At 30.8% G+C, this 6,891-nt stretch overlaps 1 protein-coding gene across 1 annotated transcript in view; it reads right to left on the bottom strand.

The window, feature by feature from the left end:
• The window catches only part of CCDC102B (coiled-coil domain containing 102B), a 171,012-nt gene that overhangs the window by 26,446 nt on the left and 137,675 nt on the right, over positions 1 to 6,891 (bottom strand). The window lies entirely within an intron of this gene.

Raw genomic sequence — 6,891 nt, 5'->3', positions numbered from 1 at the left:
TCCTCATCTCTATCTTTGCCTCCCTACCTATGTGAGTCACTGTATTGGAATGTGTTTATTATTCCCATGATTTTAAAAATTTAGTTTTAACATATATTTGTATAAATACATATAAGTGCATTTATGTGTATTTAAGTATAGCATATATATGTGTATATACATATATACATATGCCAAGTACGTGTGTGTATATATGTGTGTGTATAGTATATTGGTGCAAATATATAGTTTTAAAATGTTTTTTTAGTTTTTTACTTAAATATGAAAAAAATGGGTATCATGCTATATGAAATCTTCTGACACTAGCTTTTTAAATTTAAATTGTAAATTGTTAAGACTCACATACACTCGTCTCTCACTGCAGCCTATGTGTTCTGCTGGTTCTGCATTACGGCGCTGCCCGAATGAGCCATGATATTTCACCATCCTCCTGTGCCATGGGTGTCAGGTTGTTTGCAGCCTTCTGCTCCTCTGAGCATGCTTGTCTATCCCTGGTGCCTATGTGCAGTGTTCTCTTGAGACATACCCAGGAGGAGGATTGCCAGGTTATCCTTTTTTAATGTTTAATTTTACAAGATAATGGTAAAATATCTTCCCAGATGTTTACTAACTTAACCTTACAAAAGCAGTTAGAAAGGATCCTGGTTGAACATGTTTGCCAACACTTGATGTTGTGAGGTATTTAAACTTTTGCCATTCTCTGAGTAATAACTGCTTGCTACTTTTTTATATTTTTATTGGCTTAATGTTTTTCTTCTTTTGTGCCTATCCAGGTCTCCTGTTCTTTCTTCTCTTTGGACCTTTCCTTTTTATCTGAAAATGTTTACCTTACAATCTTGATACTAATCTTTTGTCAGTTATAAGTGTTCCAAGTATCTTCACCAAGTATATATCAAGTCCAGAACTTATTTTTCCATCTTATTTAAGAGAGCTGTGGATGAGTAATTATTTTATTAAGTAAAATTTATCAATATTTTATGTTATAATGGGGATATAGTTAATGCTAAAAAATACTTCCCTACTGAAAGTTTAGAGAAATCTATTTTCAACTAAAATTCATTAGTTGTGCATTTGTCATTTAAACCCTCAATCAAGCTGGAGTTTACTTTTAAATATAATGTGAGATAGATACCAATTTTATTTTTTTCTATACAGAAACACATTTTAATAGATGCATGTATTGAATAAATTGTTTTCTCTATTGATATATCAATCTGTCCTATATTAAAATTCTATACTATGTATAAAGTCTAGTTATCCATACGCCTTAGGGGTTAATTTATTTGATGCTTCAAACTGAATTATTAGAACCTTCATTGTAAATCCTGTTATAACATAAGGTGAGCTCCCTTTTACCACTTTATCTCAGAAATATCATGGATATTTCTTCATAATTTTAGAAATAGCATTGTAAATCCCATGATAAAGTCTATTTGTACTTAGCCATTAATTCTATAATAACAAACATATTTGACACAATTTTGATTTTATTAATTTTGTCAATGAACATGGTATATTTTAAATTTAGTAAGTCATTATTAGTCTCTCAATTAAGTATAATATTTTATTCATTAGAAGTTTTACACTACATTTTATTAGACTTGTAGGAATTTTATATTTATTGTTCTTAAAGGGATATTTTATAATTATTTTTCTAATTTTGTTTATGCACAGTAGATTCTTATTAATTGAACTATTTTATAAAACTTAGATCTTTCTAAACACTCCTTGTTTTCCTAAAAATTAGTCTGTATTTTCCTTTTTTTCTGACTAACATGAGGTAGTTATTTTTAAATGAGTTCTATTTTATTTTGAAATGTGACTAAGTTTTGAAATCAAACAATTAGGGTCCATATTACAGTTTTTCAATTTGTATCTTAGAGCTAGTTTTTTATCCACAGAGAAACTCAAATTCCTGATCTTGAAAATGGTTGTAATACTAGTATTTATTTTACAGACATGTTGAAAAGATGCAGTAAGATGATACATATAGAGCCCGTTGTGTGGTACTGAGTATGTAGTAAGTAGTGAATATATGTTAATTAATCTAAGCTTGTTTTATTAGAAGGATAATTCAAGTTTAGGGTAATTCTTGGTAGGTGCTTCACAGTGAAGACACCATCATGAGTAGGAATGCAAATGCAGTAAAATGAGCACATACAACCAAAATGGGGAAGTCACTTTAGAGGCAGAATATTCAGCAAGGCAAAAGTAGAAAAGGCAACAATTGACTTAATCTAAAGTGATGACTAAAATGGAAGAAATGGTAGAATCAGAAGTTAGATGTCTTCAAGTACAGGGCACATAAGGACCTAATCTTATTGAAATAATATTTTCTCTATATATTAGCACATTGATATGGAAGTCGTGTGAGTTGGAGTAGCATGTACCTGGCTGCAAGGTGCTCCTTCAACTCCTGTCATAGACAATATCACATTTCTGGAAATTCAAGTTTAAGTAATAGACCTTGACACACTCTAAACAAGCTGAGGTCTTGGCTTTAAACTGCCCTTCTTAGGAAAAAAAAAAAATATCTTCAAATATTAATGATATTCCTCCAATTTAACCATTAAATATTTTAAAAGCGCTTTAATTAAGTTGCCAAAGTGTTTTGTCCTTAGCTGAGGGGAGCTCTCACAGTCATTTCTAGCAACCATATTCTTCCAATTGAATGTTTCAAAATCTTATGGAAATTTCCATAATTTGGATATTTCAAGCCTCAAGACAAAAATCTTGCCTCTCCAAGCAGATTGTGGCCCTGTGGCACTACAGTAAAATACAATTAATAATTTCACTATTAAATTATAAAAATAAAGACTTCCTTATGACATACAAACTACTGCTAAAGATGAAGCCCAATTCCATTCCCCTGATCCCAAGGCCGGTGTTATCCAAGTTAAATCACTTTAACATTAGAAAGAGTTTTATAGAGCTGAGTTGCTATTGTTATTATCCAGAGAGAAAACAAAAGATAATTTTCTTCATACACTCAAGGAGTAATACCTTTCTATAAATCCTTTTCATCAATTATTTGTGCCCATGAAATGAACAGTTTGTTAAAGTATATCAAAGTTAACATCCACATATTAATTTATTTCTGAATTTCAAATATATGAACATTTTTAGCATTATCCACATGTGTTGACAGCCACGATTCTTAATTCATATAGGCCTAAGAGATTAATTTCATACATAGTCCAAGTTTACTTCTTACCGTTAACGTTCTCCATCATCAAGCTTCTGCAGGTCTTTGTAGACCTCCCTTTTCTTAGTATCCACTTTATATAAGTAAATGTTGAATTAGAATTTTTTTTATAGATTAAATTTTTCTAGTTCTAAATTTTTTCTGCATTTGTTATGATAACATTTATTAATATATTAGACTTACGTTTCATTTTAATCATCTTTTCCCTGAAGTTAGTCATTTAAATCAATAGTGTTGTCCATTTTATTAGATAAGTGTTACAAAAGTATTTATTAGAGTATGATTATATCCTATTAGTATGTAAAAGTTCTTATAAACTTTCAGTAGACCAAGTATACAGACTATATTTTGCTTCCTGGAGATAGTCCTGAGTATTTTCATTATTTGAGGAGGATTCAGAATGCTCAACATTTATGCCTCATTAAAGATTAATTTTCAGAAATATTTTAATTCAATTATACGTGATTTAGGTAAATATTAGAACAATAAGTAATAGGCTAATGATAATGTTTGACTAATATTATTCTGGAACCTCAGATTATTTTACATTTTCATCTTCTTTCCTAAATTCTTGAAAAACCCTACTTAATTGGCATTACAGTATCAGGTCCAAGAACAGTTTTTAAATTCTTTTTCTTCACTCTATAAATATTAGGCTTTTCTATCATTTTGGATTTTAACATATGAATACCAATATATGATATATAATAACTACTTTGAAAGCTTAATCAAAAACAGGCACTATTATTTAAGGAATAGTTTGGTCTAACTACATGAAAAACAAAGTTTGAATAGAGTGTAATACTTAAAATAAGTAAAAATTATTATATTCAAAATTGGAGTAATCAGAACATATAAATTTTGTAATGCATCTTGGAGATGTATATCAAAAGTCAACATTCATTTTTTTCAATTCATCATGTATTGAAATGTCTGGGGGAAAAAAAGGATCAGAAACACATAAAGCTCTTTTCTCTACGAATATTTTTTAGGATCATGAAAAAGTCAAATTGACCTGACGGTTACTAAAAGTATTTAATTATAGCTCATCACTATGACAGAACGTTCTACAGATATTAAAATGATTACTTAGCTTTCATATCACTATTTCATTATTTAAGAAAAATTTCTTACAACGTTATAACATACCTACGTAAGATTATAAAGAAAAAACAAAAATAATGCCCCAGGACAGGTGGAGATATTTCGATGGTTTCACATTTTCTAAATCTGTGCCAAGTTTTTATAAAATTTATGATAAAAATAAATGAACTTTAAGGGTGATTTAAGTGCAATAAAAAGTGTCCAAAGTATAAATAATGATTCAGATGGTCTCGGATGGGGCTCAAGATTTTTGCATGCACCACGTTTCTGGGTGATACAGATGCTGCTGGTCCTTGGAACACACTGTGAGCAGAAGTCAGCCCAATTACCATGGCCTGAATGATGCAGCTTCCCTCAGGTACTCCATTACACCTGCTGCTGCTAACCTTTATCCATTTATCCAAGTAAATTACAGCAGCCGTTTTCTGTCTCTCTCTCTCTCACTAGATATCTAAATGATTAATTTCTTTAACATCTTTAATGTACTTACTCAAATCTGAAGCCAGACATCATATTTAATACTAAAACCCCCCAAAGCAAGAATGATATATTTTTTTCTAACAATTATAAGATTTATATATGAACTGTCATGGTCTCTACTGGAATGCAAGTTCCATGCTTAAGAGATATTCACTTTATTCATGCATGTATTTCAAGTGCTTGGAATAGTGTTTGCATGTTAAAAAAGAACGGATGTTGGATAGGCTAAAGCAACAGATGGCCTTCCACTTTTGTTAAAAATCTTTGCCAAGAAAGTCAGTCATAATTTTTAAATTCTATATCAGTAATATCCTAAAACATTGATATGCCAGATAAATCCAGTTCAACATTTACTGTGAGCACAGAACAATTGCTTTGTTCCTACTGCTACTCTTCTAGTGAGGCCCCAGGCAGTTTGGCTAAAATCTTGGTAGATTTCTCAAAATTTATGACTCAAGAAAAATATATTCAGACCATATCTTATAATCTGATAGAACTGGCACTATAACAAGGTCCCAGCTATAGTTTAAGCCTTGGAGATATGAAGACAATGGCTTCAGCTAAAAAGGAGCAGGAATTTCTGAAAAATGCTAATTTTTATCATCAAAAATAAAAATTTTGATAAAAAATTTCATTGAAATTGAAAAAAAATGTGAAAATGAAACAAAGAAAAGACTAGAAAAGCCTGTTAGATGCTGCTGACAACAGCATACAAATCTCATTTGATTTGTATTATAAATCTATCAAAATCTAACTGGAAACAGTCGATAATCAGTTTTGATACAACTTCCCATTAGCAATTGAACAGGACCAATTCCTGTCACAGAAATCGAAGTGACATGTTGAGCATCGAATATTCTGGCAAGTCCTTCTGGCCAATCTGCTCCAGAGCATCCACAGTCGGGTGTCTTTATAATCTTTCCAGCTTGGAATGCGATTAAGCTGATGAGAAAGGATGGCACAAATTCCCAAACCCAACTCGGCTAACACAGAGCCTTTGTAAGAAATGAGTGGGTATGGCAACTTGCCATCTTCAAATAATTAAGATTAAAGTTTGTACGGATATTTATAATTGAAACTGAAATATTCTAAATGACTTTATTAAGGATTATACCATAACCTAGTCTTCACTTGAAAAAAAAAAATCAGCAAAGTCAATAGAAAGATTTTACTAAAATTTCTCGGTGATCTCCAAGGGAAAGTGGCTGCCTTTAGAGAAATTTGCTAACTATATAGTTTGTATGTGATTCTACTTATTTTTCAATGCCAGAATCATTTCAGGTCTTTAATTGTAATCTTATTACTACCTATATGGAAATTATTGGATCATTTAAATTCAGTGACTCCAAGTAACCATTACTAAGGTATTCAAAATTAAAATGTGATTTCATTTTGACAGAATATAAAATATTTTGTGGTGTTGTAACTCATGATGATAGACATGATTTACCAGAATTATTTGCTTCCTAAGCAGTCTTTTTTTTTTTTAATACATATGTCATTGAATTTTCACAGGACTTTTGAGCTTTTGTGGACTGGCTACTAATTTCTACCAGGTACTTTCCATTTAAAGTAAGTAGTTTTATTGTCTACTAGACAATTGTTAAAATATTTAAAAAATGTTAGAGAAGCTAGGACTGCATACATGTATTGCTAAATGATTTATTGACCTTTGAGGTCTACAAACTAAATTTTCTAATGAGTTAAGGTAGCAATGCAATTGTTGTGGCATAGGGTTAATGACATTAATGAGTATATCTCAGCTGAGTAACTCAACCTATGAATTACATTTTTTAGAGCAAAAGGTATAGTGTTTGCTTCTGAGCAAATTGGTTTAATTAGGTAATTCTATACAGAATGACACACATTTGGATTTGAGATTCTCGTTTTGAAGAAATTATATTTTTGGAAACCTGAAGTGAATGAAATGTTGAAAACAACATGCCCAACAATTTGAACCAATGATTCCTCAAAGTCTTTATTGTCATCTTTGTGACCAAATGCAGGATAATTTTCCAAGTGGCTGTGCTTTTAGTGCTAGAGTTTCTTTCTCTGTGAGAATACATGTGAGTAAATTTGTACTAAAACTCAACATTCTTAAC

The sequence above is a fragment of the Pteropus alecto genome, unplaced genomic scaffold (assembly GCF_000325575.1).
Source record: "Pteropus alecto unplaced genomic scaffold, ASM32557v1 scaffold14, whole genome shotgun sequence".
NCBI classification, from domain to species: Eukaryota; Metazoa; Chordata; class Mammalia; order Chiroptera; family Pteropodidae; genus Pteropus; species Pteropus alecto.
This window is presented reverse-complemented; position numbering and strand designations above follow the sequence as displayed.